Source organism: Ammospiza caudacuta, chromosome 11 (assembly GCF_027887145.1).
Source record: "Ammospiza caudacuta isolate bAmmCau1 chromosome 11, bAmmCau1.pri, whole genome shotgun sequence".
Taxonomy (NCBI): domain Eukaryota; kingdom Metazoa; phylum Chordata; class Aves; order Passeriformes; family Passerellidae; genus Ammospiza; species Ammospiza caudacuta.
Genome location: NC_080603.1, coordinates 26,521,490 through 26,537,892, shown reverse-complemented (window position 1 = coordinate 26,537,892; position 16,403 = coordinate 26,521,490).

The window sequence follows — 16,403 nt, the reverse complement described above, 5'->3', positions numbered from 1 at the left end:
TTCTCCTCCAGGTCACACAGGCCTGGTGTGGGCCCTCCCTCCCTGCTGGGCTGCAGAGCCCAGGGATGGCTCTCCAAGGGGGCTGGGGGCTCAGAGCCTCCCAAAACCACCTGGCTTCCCAAAAACTGGGAGCAAAAGGAGATGTGAGGGTCTCTGAGCAAAGTAAAGGATCTCATGGACGGGACACCCCCTGAAGCTGTGACCATGAAGGACAAAGCTGCTCCTGCCATGGCCTTCCCGACCATGAGAGCTCTGCTGGCTCCCAGGAACCCTCAGGAATACTTTTGATAGAAAGCTATGGATTTTTTGGTCAAGACTTGCAGCAAAGGGACTTTTATAATAATATTTTACTGGCTGTAGCATGCCTGGTATTACACGGGAAAGAACAAGATAGGAAACACATGTGCAGATATTATTTGCTGCAGAAGTTAAATTCCATCAAAGACCACAGAAATATTTATGTTTCTAGTTTGTAATGAAAAACTGAGTTGTAATTATGGATTTGCAGAGGTGGGAGCACAATATCAGCACAGCATTTATAAAAGAAATACTCATTCCCAATCCTGAAGGCCCCAGTCAGAGTGAATCTCGGAAATACAGGGACACCTCCCTTCATAAAGCTGCTACAGCATGTCCATAATCCCTTTTCTTTTATGATCCAACTCATGCGCAGAATTTAATAAAATTTGCTTTACCAAAGGCACTGAGTGCACACATGTGGAAGGATAAAGAGAGAATGTCTCAGGAAGGGGGAAGACGTTCAGCTCCATCATGGAGAGGAGCGAGGTGGGAATGTGGCTGCCCAGCAAAGGCTGCAGCGTTAAATCCTTGCACCAGAGACACCATCTGAGGTCAAGGGAGTCTTTGGAGCCCTTGGCAGATGAAATCTTGTCCTGCTGAGGAGTCAGGGAAGGGTTTGTTGGGAGGGAGGCTGAGGACACAATGAGAGCTCTGCCCAAGCTGCTCTGAAGGGCGCCAAGGTGCATCCAAGGGATGTGTCCCAGCACAGTGACAATGATCCCGCTCTGTCCCCTCCCTGAGGATGTGCCAGGGGACACTGTGCTGCCAGGACACCAAAACACCTCCTAGAAGTCACCACCCTGAGCCAGAGTGTCTCCAGGGAGCAAGGTGGGGCTGTTTTGTCCAAATTCACCTCATTTTCAGTTACTGGCCAAATGTGATCCCCATTGGACATCCTGTGGATTATCTTCACTCAGAAGTGGATGTAGGACCAGGAATTTTTCACATTTTGTCTCCAAAAGCTCCAACAGAGCCAAATGTGCTTCTGCAAAGGCTTCTCCAAAGCCAGCAAAGTCCAGAGCCCAGGAAGGGGCAGGCAGGAAGCTCCTGTTTGGTAGGGTAACATTCATCCTTCAAACTGCATTTTGCACACACTTAGGGATGGAGATATTTAGTGCAGGTGCTCTGGTGACCAAGGGAGCTCAGGAGCTCAGCTTCTCCAGCAGTTTGGTCCTTTCCCCTGCACTGGGAAGGTGCAAACCCTCTCCTGGGATCACCCAGGTGGGCTTGAGGTGTTCACACACCTCTCCCATCACCCATTTGGGAGAAATCCTGCTGCCTAGTGTGGGTTTTCCTGGGAGAACCTGGGGGCTGAACCTCCCAGCACTGCTGACCCAGTGGTGATGGCCAAACCCTGGGCTTGACAGCCCAGACATTGCTAGAAATACTTTCAAAACCGGTTAAAATGAAGAGAGCTGATTTTCCAGTGCTCAGTCTGAGGCAGTAAAACTAAGAATAACTAAAATAAACTCTCCTAATGAGCAAAAATATCCTTGACTATGGATGTGTCCAATGGTGGTGACGACTCCTTATTGATTAGATTGAACAGGATTGTTCTCTAATTATGTGACCCACTGATGTCCTAAAAATCTTGGCGAAAACTCAAAGTTGGAGCAGGTTATTACATAAGGTTTTAGCCCTGGGTTTCCCTTTAATCAATCATAACAATGTGGTTGAAAGGATTCATTGAGCACATTTGGTTTTTCCCCCCATTTTGCAGGAGTTGGGTGGCAGAGGAGCTGGCACAGCCTGCAGACCACCACGTCTGCTCCATGAATTATAAGGAGCAAAATTTCCAACACTCCAGCCACCTCCCTGAGTGGTGTCACCCTACAGGCGTTAGGGGAGAGAATTTTAATAATGAAAAGCTTAAAAATTATAGATCTGTAAGGGTCGAATAAGCTGTCACACCTTCAATGAAGATAACAGATCTGTACAAGCACCTAAAATATTCCTGCAGACTTTGGAATTTAGGCTTATGGCATAATAGCATTTGCACAATAATTCAATCTAATTGTGTAGGGGAGCTGTAAAACTGCTCCATCTCTGATGCTTTACTGTGCAGAGGAAAAAAAAAAGGGATGCTGTTCCACCTTTTTCGCTGACATCTAATGTTTCAGGTTTTTAAAAATATTGTATAAAGACTGAGATTTATTTCCTAAGATGTTTCATTAATGGTTGTGGCAGGCAGCTGGCCTGAGGTTTGACACACAATAAAATCCATGTCAAGAATATTAAAGATAGTGCAAAAGATAACTATGAATTTACATTCAAACAGGCTTTTGACAAAGCCATTGCAACAGGCTCCTAATCAGGTCTTGAGACCCAGCCTGCCCTCTCTTTAAACCCGTGATCTTGAAAAGGAGCTTTAAATTGGAAATTATTACACATTAAAACCTCAACATGGAGCAGATCGAAGCGGATCGATATCTTGCCGAGCACAATAAATCAGCTGCTGCTCTGCGGTTACTGTTTGCTGAACATATTTAAATTTTCTTGTAACAAATTAATTCCAACATTTTCTCTTGATTGAATTAGGGCGAGTGTTGGAGCTGTCACAAGTATTTCACTGCTTCAGGGAGACAAATTGCTCGTCTGGACATGGGTAACAAGCCAAAGTGTTGAGTCCCTGATAATCTTTCCACTAATTCTCCATTACAGCAAAATGAAGCCATAAATCACCGTGACAGCTGATCGATGCAAACATTGTTTCCGCCATGATTGCCAGCGCTCCCCGCGGACCCACTGTCCGCTCACAATTCCCGGGAATTACTCCCCGGCCAGGCTCCCCGGCCCCGCTCCCGTGCCACAAGTAACCATCTCATTTCAGCCCTCAGCCCTGCCCCAAAACTCAAATATCCATCGTGGTGGTGGTGCCCGTTTGGGGCAATCCGTTACAGCCCGGCGCCCTCCCTCTGCCGCCCCCAAAAAAATGGGATTTTAAACCTCCTGTTGTATAAAATGATTCTGCGGGCTTGTAACAACGTCAGGCTCCAGCCCTGTCGCTTCCCCTTAACTAACTGGTGGCAAGTTGGATGAAATTACTTGACCCTTTATCGAGTTCTGCTAATGCCTTCTAAAAAAGAAATTAAAGCCGCCCGTGGCGCGGCCCCCGGCAGCTCTCCGTGCACATTTAATTCCAGGGAAGATGGATTAAGTAGTTCCCAGGACTAATTCACACAGAGGTGGCTCCGTGGTGCTCCGGACAAGGAACCCGGGAAGGAACCACAGAGCCTGGGAAGGTCTGTGTGGGTTCCCAGCCCCAATCCAGACTGGGAATTCCAGATTAAGATGGGGTTTTGTGTGATTACCCAAAGCTCGGGCTGCTCCGAGGGAGGAGGGCTTCAGCACCGAGTGGGGATGTGGCAAGGAGGACAGATGGGGTAAGTGCTCCTAGGAAAGCCTGAATCCCATGAAGGAGCTGTTTGCATGGCTGAGATAATGCAATAAAAGGGATGAAAACAATGGAGAAATGGTTCCAGGAGAGCCTTAGGATTGCTGATGGAATGTTGTCCCCATGTGTGACTGGGAGCAGCACGAGGAGCCCACTCTGGGACAACTCATTGTGGTTGGACCTCTGACCAGACAGGGCTGGATGTCACAGCCCTAAACTGGCCCAGGGCACCTCAGCATCCTCAAGAATAATCAGGGTTGGAAAAGCCCTCTCAGACCATCGAGTCCAACCATCCCCAGCACTGCCAAGGCCACCGCTGAGCCACGTCCCCAAGTGCCACCTCCCCAGGGCTGTCAGACCTCCAGGAATGGGGCTTCACCACTGCCCTGGCACAGGACAACCCCTCTGCTGAAGAAATTTCCCAAATATCCAACCTGAAGCTCCCCTGCCACAGCTTGAGGCCGGTTCCTTTGTCCTGAGCACAGCAAGTCTGTCCCATGTCCCGGGGGAGGTGCCAGGGAGAGGGGGAACAACAAATGTGCACAGTGCAAATGCATCCAGCAGATCCCTGCCAGGGAATAACAAGACATTTCCTAATATTCAGGTTTCAGAGCTGGATCATTTAGATACCAACAACACTGTGTTATCAGCTCTGGAACTCCCCTGTCAGGAGCAGAAGAGGCACCACCTTCCCCAGGCTGGTTATGGATGAGTGAAAACTGAGGAAACAGCGAGAGGGATCCAAACTCCATTTCCTCCCATCAAACACGAGGTGCTCCATCCTGTCACAGCCTCTCCACTCTGCAGCAAATCCCAGGAATTCCATTGAGGAATTCCATCTGTGAGCTCTCCCAAGGAGCCAAAATTCCACCCTCTGTGCCTGCCTCGGCCTCAGCCCCCGATTTTCCCTGCACAGGGCAGGGCCAGGGAGCTCAGCCCGGGAAGGTGAGGGGCTCTGGGCATCCATCCCCATCCCCATCCCCTGGAGCTGCTCCCAGCACTCCCAGCTGGATCAATGCGGGATCGTTAGGGAGGAGGGACAGCCCTGGAGGTGACCAGAGACACGCAAGGATAGCAAACCCTGGGCTGCCCTGGGTGTGATGCATCAGAGAATTTAAAGAGAACTTAAAAAAATGAAAACACAGCCACCTCTGCATCACTTCTGCGCCCTTCCTTTCTTTTCCATGCTGCAATTCCGCTTTGGAAACTCTTATTATTATTGAAATACACTTAATTGAGGCACGTTTAACTGAGATTAATTGAAATTCCACTGCCACAGCAGTAAATCTAAAAAGAGGGGGAAAGATCAGAAAGGATCTTTTCTTGACATTGCTAAACTCCAGCTTGTTTTGCTGTTCCAAACTGGAGCGCTGCTAATAAAAAGCCTTGTTCTTTTTGCAGTAATTGTGCATTTTCAAATATTGTTTCTAAGAAAAAGAATCTATTAAAACCAGAGAAACAATCCCAAAGAAATGCCAGTCAAAGCCATTAAGATGTTTTCACTGATGCACTGCATGTAAATCTGATTTATGTTGGTTTAAACAGTTAAGAAATCCCCGAAATAACTTCATTTATTATTTTATTGCCTGATTAATGGTTCAGAGGAACTGATTTGTAGCTGAAGTTTTACAGAACGCAAAATTAAAATAAGAGCCTTTTGTAGAAACGTCCCGTATTTGTTCAATTATGTGTTCAAAACTGAAACAAATATAAAAACTTCAATAAATATATTTTCTTCCAAGGAATGACATGCTGTGGGTTTGCTGTTATTGTTGGGTTTGATGTTTTTGCCTCTAAGGAGGTCAGCAATATGGAAACATAAAGGCCAATTTAATTTGTGCATCTGTGGCTGCCAAGTATTTTAATTCCGACAGCTGTGACTGAAGAGTTAATATTTTACTTGTCAAAATCCAAAAGGAGGCCAGTGAATCACTCTAATTCTCATTAAGAGGCTTCCCCCCAGTAGCACCCTAATTCAAAATAATGAAAGTAGAGACTGAGTGCGATTCTAATGCCAGTTGAGACCTATCTTTTAATATTTCTCTGGTGATGGATTAGGGATCGGGGAAATTCATCTCAGATCATAGAGCCTAATTTAATAAGGGATCATTCCAAGAGTATTGCATTTTATAATAATGTCATTTAATGTGTCGTCTTCCATTTTTACTGTCCCATATGGATGCTTACACGATGGTGCCACAGGGATAAACTTTTAAAGAACCAGGCTCGCTTTTTGTCCTGGGCTCCCCTTGATGAGGAACTTTATCAAGGAGATGGTTTATTAGCCAGCTCTGGTAATTGTGGGGTGCTTAAAGGAACCTTTGGAAGGCACAGGAATGGTGACAAAAGCCACACTTTCAAACCCTGGAGTGGAGGGGAAGGGAGAACATTTAAAAAGTACGTTAAAATCTGATTTTAGTGCCTAACGCAATTGTGCCGTTGCATGAAAAATGTGGGCACCTGCTTGTTTAAAACACATGATAATAAAATCATTTTCCCTCCATAACCACATCTCTATACAACGTTTCCTACTTGCTTCCTCAGTGTATTCCTGAGATTATTTAGCTAATTGCTTCTTTGGGGGTTTTCATGCCTGTTTCCCATCGTTCTTTTCCCCAAAAATACAAAGATTTGCCATGCTGTCAGGGCAGCATTTTCAACAACCATTAAGGGATTAGATGTAATTATTCTGTCTAAATATTTGGGCTGTAATATTTAATTGAATTTGTGTTTTTTGGCATTGCACAGAAGGGGAGATCCTGGGTGATTGCCACCCCAAACCTGAGCTGCTCAAGGTCAAGGAACGAGCCAAGCCCCCAACCATCAATGGCTGGGGATTGCCAGAAGCTGCAAAGCTGCAGCCTGAGCTTTGGGTAATCACACAAAGCCTTTTGGAAAAACGGGGCCATAATGAGGATTTTTGTTCCAAATCCATTGGCGTGATTAAGTCTTTATTTTCAGGTAGCAACTCAGGGGCTGCGCTGCAAGGTTTGACAGAATGAGATCAAACGCAGGCAGGCTGAACAGGAAGCAGCTGAGGAATAAATAACCTGCTGTAAACAATAATCCCATTACAGCAGTTTTTTCCAGTGTTGGAATGTGGTGTCTGAAAGGGAACACAATTAATACAAAATGAGGGTTTTCATATTTTCTCTTTCCTCCTGAGTGTTTTCACAGTTTTGTTGTCTTTAGAACATTGTAACTCCTGGTATTTCTTGCACTTTTCCTCATCCAGCTCAATTTTTTATCCCTGCATTGTTGAAATTATTATTCCTTGGCATTTCTTTTGATTTTCTGCTTTTCTCCTTTGACATTTTGCACTTCTTTTTCAAGTCCCTGTTTGTTTACTGTTTATTCTCTTCCTTTGCCTCTTCCTTCCATTTTATTCCACTTCTACCCAGTCCAGTTCTTTCACTCTTTTTCAGGTTTCATTTTTGTGCTATACCTTTGCTTAAACTAATGTTTGTAAAACTCTTTGTATGAATTGGAGAAGTTTCATCTAAATTTTATAGACTGGACTTTTTTCTTCTCACCATTTTATCTCTTTATGTGCCAGTGTCCTGTTTGCTGAAGTTGTTGCTTTGGATTCAATACCCAAAATTCTCCCCCCAGTAGGAATGTTACAAATGTCCATGTCTGGCATCTGGAACTGCTTTAGGGACTCCTTGGGTTTGCAATGAGAAAATTATATTTATAACTGGTTTAAATCAGAAAAAAAAAGGGGCTCTGCTTGCATCTAAAATAATTAAAACTGACTAGTTTATATTAAAGAATTAAAAACAAGCAAACAAAAAGTTAAATAAACGGGGGTTGAGGGATGGTTTTTTTGATGAATGCTGCCTGTGTGAGTGACCATTTTCCACCTCCACTGCTTGTTTTTCCCATGTCACCTGCATTCCCGTCCTGGAGGTGCTCCAGGCCAGGGCTTGGAGCAAGCTGGGGTGGTGGAAGGAGCCCATGGGAGTCAGGCTGAGGGGACAGGGGGACACAGAACCAATTCCTGGGCACTTTTCCCCTCTGGAAAGGAGGTTCCCAGAGCAGGAGGCCCCTCCTCGGGCAGCTGATTTGGGGGAAGTTGAGCTTGTCCAGCTCAGCTGTGTCCCAGGGGTTGGGCTGGCCCAGCCAGGCTGCTGAGCTGCCCCTGACACCCACCCCATAGGGCTTAAAATAGAAATATCCCAATGGGACAAAAGGGACCAGCCAGGAACGGGGGCCTGGGCAGGAGAGAGGAGAGAGCAGCAGCAGAGTCACCCCCTGCCAAAGATCATAAACACAGAACGTTTCCAAACTGACTCATTCCTGCCTTTTCATCCACAACTTCAGCTCCCTCTCCCCTCTCCCAGCCCCGAGTCCATCCAGGAGTGCCCATCCCTCCCTCCACCTCCTCCTGGTGATGGTAAATTTGGCATTTCTGCCCCCCATCACAGAGCTGAGCTGTTGAACCCCCATTTCAGACTTGTGGGCCCTCTGACAGCAGGAACACCTGCAGGAGGACACTCCAGGAGGGAGCTCTCCATGATGCTCTCACTGCAGGTTTCCCTCCCTGCCTTGTCAGGCCCTGCCAGGGGATCCAGCCCAGCCCCACCACGGACCAGAGCTGCTTCCACCCCATCCCTGGAAGTGTCCCAGGCCAGGCTGGAGGGGATTGGAGCAGCCTGGGGTGGTGGAAGGCATCCCATGGCAGATCAGCTTCAAAGTCCGTCCAACCCCCTCTGGGATTCCAGGATCTGTTCTCACATTTTGAGCCCTCCATCCACTCCAGACCATTCCCATCCATGATGTCAGGTAGCAGCTCATGGCTTTCCTTTTGTTTCTTTCTGATCCTTAAATTAATTAGAATTCATTTTTAATCAGAAATTCACAGTCAGTTCACTACAGGAATTTGAGAGTTGATACTTAGGGTAATAGAATTGTGCAGTTAAGTCTTAAGGCATTTTTCTTTAGCTGTCTGGACAGGTATAAATCAGTCTCCAGAAAAAAAACCCCGGCTGCCACAGCAAATATTCTTTATTACAATACAAAACTGATTTTCAACAAATAAAATATGCTGCTGTGGTCAGGACTGCCCCAGATCTCTGCCTGCTAAAGGATTTGCAGACAGCAGGCACGGGCAAAGACAAACACCCCGTGAATTGATGCTTTAAAGATCAACCCCCTCGCACACAGCAACTGCCAATAGTTTCACTGAGCAGAAACCAACATCAGCTGAAATCTACCACGTCCTTGAGAAGGTTGGGCTCTTCCTGGAGCCCATTTTTTTTTTTAATTCAAATAATGAAGCCTAAAATATTGGTAAAGGGGTGGTAGAAATGGAACCAGATTGGCCATGGAAATGTAGCCAGAGCACTCAGCACTCACCCTGTTCTCTCTGATACTGAACTGGTATTTTATCCTTTGCAGATTCTTTATTAAATGCCATTAACTTTACATCTGCCACTCCAAGTGTCTGCCCAGTGGGGAGTGCCTGAACACGAGGAAACTCTGACTCTGTTCAGGGGCTCTTGCAGCCCTTGATCCCTGAATCCCAGCCCTGCCGGGGTTTGGATGCACAATCATCATTAACTTTTACCTCCCCGTGGTGCCCAGGGGAAACGCTGCGGAAGGTCCCTGTGGAAGGACAGCTGGAGCTCTGCTCCCTCCAGGAGCAGGAGGGGAAGATGCTGGGATTCATCTCCAGCAGCAAGGAGCTGCTCCAGCGTGGGCCTTCAGATCCCAACACGTCCTCCCAGCTGGAGACCTTTTCACATCGCTTTGGCAGAGCTGTTCGCTGCCCTGCGCTTTGAGGGGGAAATGAAGGCGCTGGGAAATGACTGATCCGGGGATGTTTTCCCCTCTGAAATCCCAAACGGAGCCTACAAAGGGCTCGAGGGTGCCCCCGGCGCCCGGGGCTCCGTGTGATTCTCTGGCTGCAGAGCTGTGTTTAAACACTCTCTGCTCAAGCGCCCGGGCAGGGTTTCCACAGCTCTGCCGCGGCCGCAGCTTCGGCTGCGAGCTGGAAACCCACTTTGATCTCTGCAAACAAATGCGTGTGGGTTTGGGCACAAATAAATGCTAAACCAACAGTTTATTTTGGGGGCCCAACGGCTCTGCTGGGAGCTTGGAACATAAGTTGTTACTTAGGTTTGAATCTCCTTTAAAATGGGTGTCAAAAATAAAAATTATCCTTTGTGAAGTTGCGCTTACACAGACAGAGCCCCAGCTCAGTGAGTGCTGCTCATGAGACTTTCCATGGAGTCACACCCCGCTGGAATATTTATTATCCATGTGCTGCAAATGAGGGAATCCAGTTAGAATTAAATGCTATTTTGCATTAATTGTGTTTAAATGCTCACAGTTTGCTGGTAGCCAGGCTGAGGTTGGCAGTTCCTGTGCCTCTCTGAACAAATCCTGAAGGAGGGAAAAAATATTATTTACAGCTTAAAATCTTCTGTCTTCCTTTCCATCACTGCACATCCCCTTTCAGCAAGGTTTCCATCACCCTCACTCTGGAACTGCCTTGCTGGCAGCAGGTGCAAGGCCAGGAGGACATTTGGTGAGGAGGAGGATGATCTCCATGCCCTTCATCCAGCTGTGATCCCTTCAGGAACCCCCCAGCTCCCCTGAAGGAGTTTTGTTCTCCCTGTCCCTGGGAATGATGGAGACAGTGGCCATTCATGAATGATGGATTAATGGATAGCAGGAAAATTGAATTTCCTGCTTGTACTCCATGGTTCTGCTCCTTCTGTGGGACACAAAAGTGCATGAGACAATGACATTCCGAGGGGCAAACGGGGGATTTCCCTTCCCACCTTCACCTGCAGAATTCCCAAGCTCTGGGAGGGCCAGCACTGCCAGCCCGTGTGGCACAGACCGCCCAGGCTCCCTTGTTTCATCCAGGAAAACAAATTGGTGAGCGAACAAAGGCATCCCATGAATCCATTGGGGTTCACAGAATCACAGAATCACAGAATTCACAGAATTCACAGGATCACTGGGTTGGAAGAGACCTTCAAGATCATCCAGTCCAATCCAGCCCCAACACCTCAACTCACCCCTGGCACCCAGTGCCACATCCAGGCTTTGTTAAACACACCCGGGGATGGGGACTCCACCACCTCCCTGGGCATAATTCCAGAACTTTATCACCTTCCTGTAAAAACTTGTTCCTGATATCCCACCTACATTTCCCTTGGCACAGCCTGAGACTGTTTATTACAATTAGAGCATTGTGCCCAGCTGGGAGGGCATCCAGGGGACCTGGAAATGCTCCTGGTTTTGTCCATGGCTCCCACCAAACTCCCTGTGCTCGTCCCCATCCCCACATTCCCTGTCCCAGCTCCTCCTGTCCCTGTCCCCATACATGGCCCATCCTGGCTTTTCCCTGCTTGCAGGGATGGGTTCCTGCAGGGATGGGTTCCTGCAGGGATGGGTTCCTGCAGGGATGGGTTCCTGCAGGGATGGGTTTCTGCAGGGATGGGTTCCTGCAGGGATGGGTTTCTGCAGGGATGGGTTCCTGCAGGGATGGGTTGCTTCAGGGATGGGTTCCTGCAGGGATGGGTTGCTTCAGGGATGGGTTCCTGCAGGGATGGGTTCCTGCAGGGATGGGTTTCTGCAGGGATGGGTTCCTGCAGGGATGGGTTCCTGCAGGGATGGGTTGCTTCAGGGATGGGTTCCTGCTGCTTTGGCCCCTCTGTCACACTCAGAACCTCCCCGTTGCCTCTCCCCCTGCAGCAGAGCTGGGATGTGGCTCCCAGCACCCCTGCCTGGGTTGGGTTGGAGCCGTGCTCAGCACCCACAGCCCCCCAAATTTCGGGGCTTTGCTGGAATTCACTCCTTTGGCTCTTTCCTCAACCCTGCCATTCAAGGACCAGCAGCAGTTTGCTCCCAAGGGGTGTTCTCAGGTTAAATATTTCCAGGGAACTCAGAATCCCAGAGCTGTTTGGGTTGGGAGAGACCTTAAACATCATCTCCTTCCACCCCTGCCATGGCAGGGACCCCTCCCACTGCCTGGGATGCTCCAGGGTGCTTCTCTGCAGGAGCTGCAGCTGCTTTTGGCAATTTTACACCTTTTTCATGTGAGACTGCCCCAAAAACTGCCCACATTTTGTGCCTTCCTGGGTGTCCCAGGGCAAACATTGGGAATGTCAGAGCAGGAGAGCTGGGATGGACATTTGGCCTTAAATTGTTCCCCGGGACCTCAGCGATAAGAGCCACGCTCAGGCACCATCCAAGAGCCTTGGGCTGTAATTTTCTTACATCTTTGAAGCTGAACAAGGTTGTGCCAGTTGGAGAGCTGTACAGAAATCGGGGAAAATGCAATTTGTGGCCAATGCATTTCTTCTGTGCCCAAATCTGATTTTTTTGTTTTCATTTACATTCTGCAGCTCCTTCTCTGGAAGGGCTGGCTGGAGTCCATCCTTCCATCCTCCTCCTCAGACCTCAGGGCCAGGGGGTGCTGCCCACAGAGGGACCCAGTGCAGCCCCAAGAGCAATTTGCAGAATTCTTATGGTTTTCTTCAAATTTTTGCAATTTCAATTCCCTGTTGAGGTTGTGACCATCCCCATTTTATAGGTGTTAAAATACAAAAGTCTGAGCATTTTTTCAGGGCCAGGTTGGGCTGGAGCACCCAGGGGTGGTGGAAGGTGTCCCTGTCCTCAGCAGGGAGTGGAATAGGATGGGCTTTAAGGTCCCTCCCAACCCAAAACATTCTGTGATTCTCTGAATTTTAATTGCAAATTGCAGAACAAAAGTTCCTCCTACTGGAGCCTCCAGCATGAATCAACACCTCTGCTCCAAGTTCTCTGCACTTAGACAAGACCAAACCCCCTTTTCCTCCTTGACAACACCTGAACCCCCAGACATTCCCCACATGAATGACCCATGATTGTGCAAGCACACAGGAAACAGTTAAAAACAAACCCAAATCCTGCTCTGTGTTTGTTTTTATTTACCTGAAAACTAAGCAAGACATTTAAAGAACTCGTGCACAACTTGAAACAAAATTTAAATAAATTCTTACATTTGATAGCCCTGGAGATAAATTACCCACAGGAGTACTTCACCCAGAGCTCAGCCTGGCCCAGGCCATATCTTGGCTAATAACAATTGAAGTGTATATGTTCCATTCTTGAGAGAAGGCTTAATTCATCTGAATTCATCTTCCTGCAGGCCCAGAGCAGAGCTGGCACCCTGTAAATCTGCCTCTCCATTGTTCCAGACACAGCTCAGGGCACATTCCTGCCAGAGAGCTCGGAGGGAAAATCCACAGGCACTTTCCCAGCCCAGGAAAAGAAGTTCTGGATTTCCAGCAAAAGGAGTTCATTAGAAAATAATCCAAATTAATTACATCTGAACGTAAAATAATGCATGAATTGCAAATGTTGCTGTTTCCTTTAGCAGTGTTGATGTGGCCAAATTAGTTTTGAAATTCATACAGAATCCTTTACCTGGGTAGGAAAGTATTGTAAACAGCTTGTGTAATTAAATTGATTACACATGTACTAATTGTCATCTGCTTGAGGTTGCACAGCTCTTTGTCAGCTGCATGGAACAGGGACAAAACCCACCAGGCTCTGTCTGGGGGAGGAGGACAGAGCTGCCACTGCTTCCACCAGGTCAGGAATGGCCTCAAAACCACCAGATCCATCAGGAAATGTCTCCTGCAGTTCCACCAGATCCATCAGGAAATGTCTCCTGCAGTTCCACCAGATCCATCAGGAAATGTCTCCTGCAGTTCCATCAGATCCATCAGGAAATGCTGTCCTGCAGTTCCATCAGATCCACCAGGAAATATCTCCTGCAGTTCCACCAGATCCATCAGGAAATGTCTCCTGCAGTTCCATCAGATCCATCAGGAAATGCTCTCCTGCAGTTCCAGCCATGTGGGATTAACCCAAATCCCACTGCAGGGATTGCACAAGGAGGAAAAGCTGCTAAAAACCAAGCAGGAGCCCTGGGATGAGCTCCCATCCCTGTGCAGAGGGAGGATGGATGTTGGAGCTGTGGTATCTCTGTAAATGAATGACTCTTCAGTAATTGGGATAATCTAAACCAGGTCTGGGATGACAAAGGGAAAGATGGGATCCTGGGAGGGAATTCCTGGCTGGGAGGGTGGGAAATCCCTGGCACAGGAGCCCAGAGCAGCTGTGGCTGCCCCTGGGTCCCTGGCAGTGCCCAAGGCCAGGCTGGAGCACCTGGGGCAGTGGGAGGTGTCCCTGCCATGGCAGGGGTGGGTGGGATGAACACTAAAATCCTTCCCAAACCAGTCTGGGATTCTGTGGTTTCAAATCCATCAAACCCAGTTAATTCCACACCCCATTGTTTCCCTGTTCTTCCAGGGTCAGGACCCCAGCAGAATTCCTGCTGCAGCCACCAAAGTCACTGGGAACATCCCTGGGTTCCCTGCCAGGGACAGCAGGGACATTTCCATGTGGTTCCCATTGTCCTGCATTTAACCTCTCGGAGATATTTTGGGGCAATTCTTTATTTACATTTTCTTTAACAAAGAATATGTTTACCTTCTTCCTAAAGATTACCACATGGCCAAACACTTCCAAATCCAAATATTTCCTAAAGGGGAATCTGCATAATAATTAAAGTGTGTACATAGAGCGGAGGAGTGGTGAAAAAGATGTTCTGAGTGTTCACAGGGATTTAGTATGGGGATCCAGGCAGGATCTCAGTTTCCAGCAGATTGCCAGTCTGGGGGAGTGCAAGCCAAGTTTCCACTGCTTAAATATTTACTCAAAGGACAATGAGAGGGTGGGAAGTGTGTTGTTGTTAATAATAACAGTTTGCACACTGCTGTCTGAGCTGGGGTGCCAAACCCCATCCTGGTTGCTCTGGACACCAGGAGGGGAGGGCACCTGGGCCAGCCCTCAGCACAATTCAGTCACTAAAATCACCTTCAGGACAATCCTTGTGGCTTCTTCTGGTTGCTTCCAAAATTCAGATGTTTCTTCTAAGAGTATGTAGAGACAGGGCAAGGGAGGGGATGGCTTCAAAGTGATGGAGGGCAGGGATGGGTGGGATTTGGGAAGGAATTGTTCCCTGGGAGGGTGGGCAGCAGTGCTGGCACTCACTGCACCAAAACAGCCCCGAAACATCACCAAAACTGGCACTCACTGCACCAAAACTGGTACTCACAGCCCCAAAACTGGCACTCTCAGCACTCACAGCCCCAGCAATCACCCTCACAGGGAAGAGAAGGGTTTGTGTGGCTCTTCCCCCTGTCAAAGCATCCCCGGTGATAGCACAGGGCTGAGGGAGGTGATGGGCAATGGTGGCTCTGCTGGTTCTGCCCTTGGGAATTGGGGCAGGAGGAGCTGGCAGGGCAGCACAAACACATCCCAAAGCCCAGAGCCTGCCCGCAGAGCAGGGAGACTCGGGGTGTCGAAAATTCTGAGGATTTCCTTCACTCACACCAAGTTAATTGCCTAAAGAACACCTGGAGGGAAGGCTGAGTGCTGGTGTAAAGTGTGAGTAGTGACAGCTCCCGTGGCTGGGAACACTCACTGGATCCTCCAGGAAAACCAGGGGCAGTCGCTGCTTGAATGCAGGGAAGGGAAATTTAAAAATGAGCACAGCTTTTCCAGGTCCCTGCAGAGCTTTGCTGAACCCCCAAAGGGACGCAGATCTCCTGCTTTTATTCCTCAAACCTGTGCAGGAGGTGACCTTCAAGGTGCCCTCTCACCTGCTGGCACCTCACAGTGAGGGAATCAGGCTCAGGAATAGCCAGGGACTGAGGACTCAAGGGCAAACAGAACGGGAACAGCCACAAAATGCAGCAAGTATCAATATTTGCTGGGCAGGAAGGAGCACAGGCCGTTCTGCTGGCACAACACATCGTTAATTCCCCGGCTGCCCAGCCACAGCTCCCTCCAGGGATCCCACAGAGGCTCGGGTGCTTTTCCAATGCTGCTGCTCCAACAGGCAGCTCTGGAGGAGCAGAGCTGTGGGAGAGCCCCAGGGGACACAGCAGGTTTGTGCCCAGCGCTCTGCACCTTTCCAGGCACGCCGTTTGCTCCTTGCCAGCCTTGCTGTGTGCAGAGCTGAGAGCCCGGCGGGATCTGTGGGGCTGAGCTGCGGTCAGAGCTCCGGCTGCTCCCCGCCCCGCTCTCCTCATTCCTGCTGCTGCAGGGAGACACCAAAATGTGGGAACGGCTCCTTCAGCCCCACAGACCCCACGGCAGGGCCTGCAGGAGCACAGGAACAGGTGTTTGTCCTTCCTGCAGCATTCCTGGATCCCTTCTCCACCCCCTGCTCGGGCCAGCACGTCTCCCCATCAATCCCACGCCAAAGTTTTATCTGCAGGAAGCACGGGCTGTGAGAGCTGGCTGGTTCCTGAAATAGCCGTAATTAAATTTGGGGAAATCTACGGGGTTTTGTAGAGGTTCAGACACTCTAAGAAATAAAATAGAAACAGAAGAGTCCGGGCCAACTTCTGTTGGCCTGTAGACTTATTAGGGATTCCAGTCCAAGGAAACCAGGAATGTGAGTATTCCTGTCCAACACATCCCGTTAAGGCTATTTTATTTTAATCACAGCTGTGCTAAAAACCACACAGTTCTCTCACACCATCCAATCACCTTCCCTGATAGGACGAAAGCCCATTTTCCCTGACTTTTTATTACAACCATCTTGAAGACAGACGTGCCAAGAGCTGGGGGAAGGTTTGAGGTTCCCACCACGTTTGTGTTACACCCCAAAAACATGCACAAGGCTTTAGGG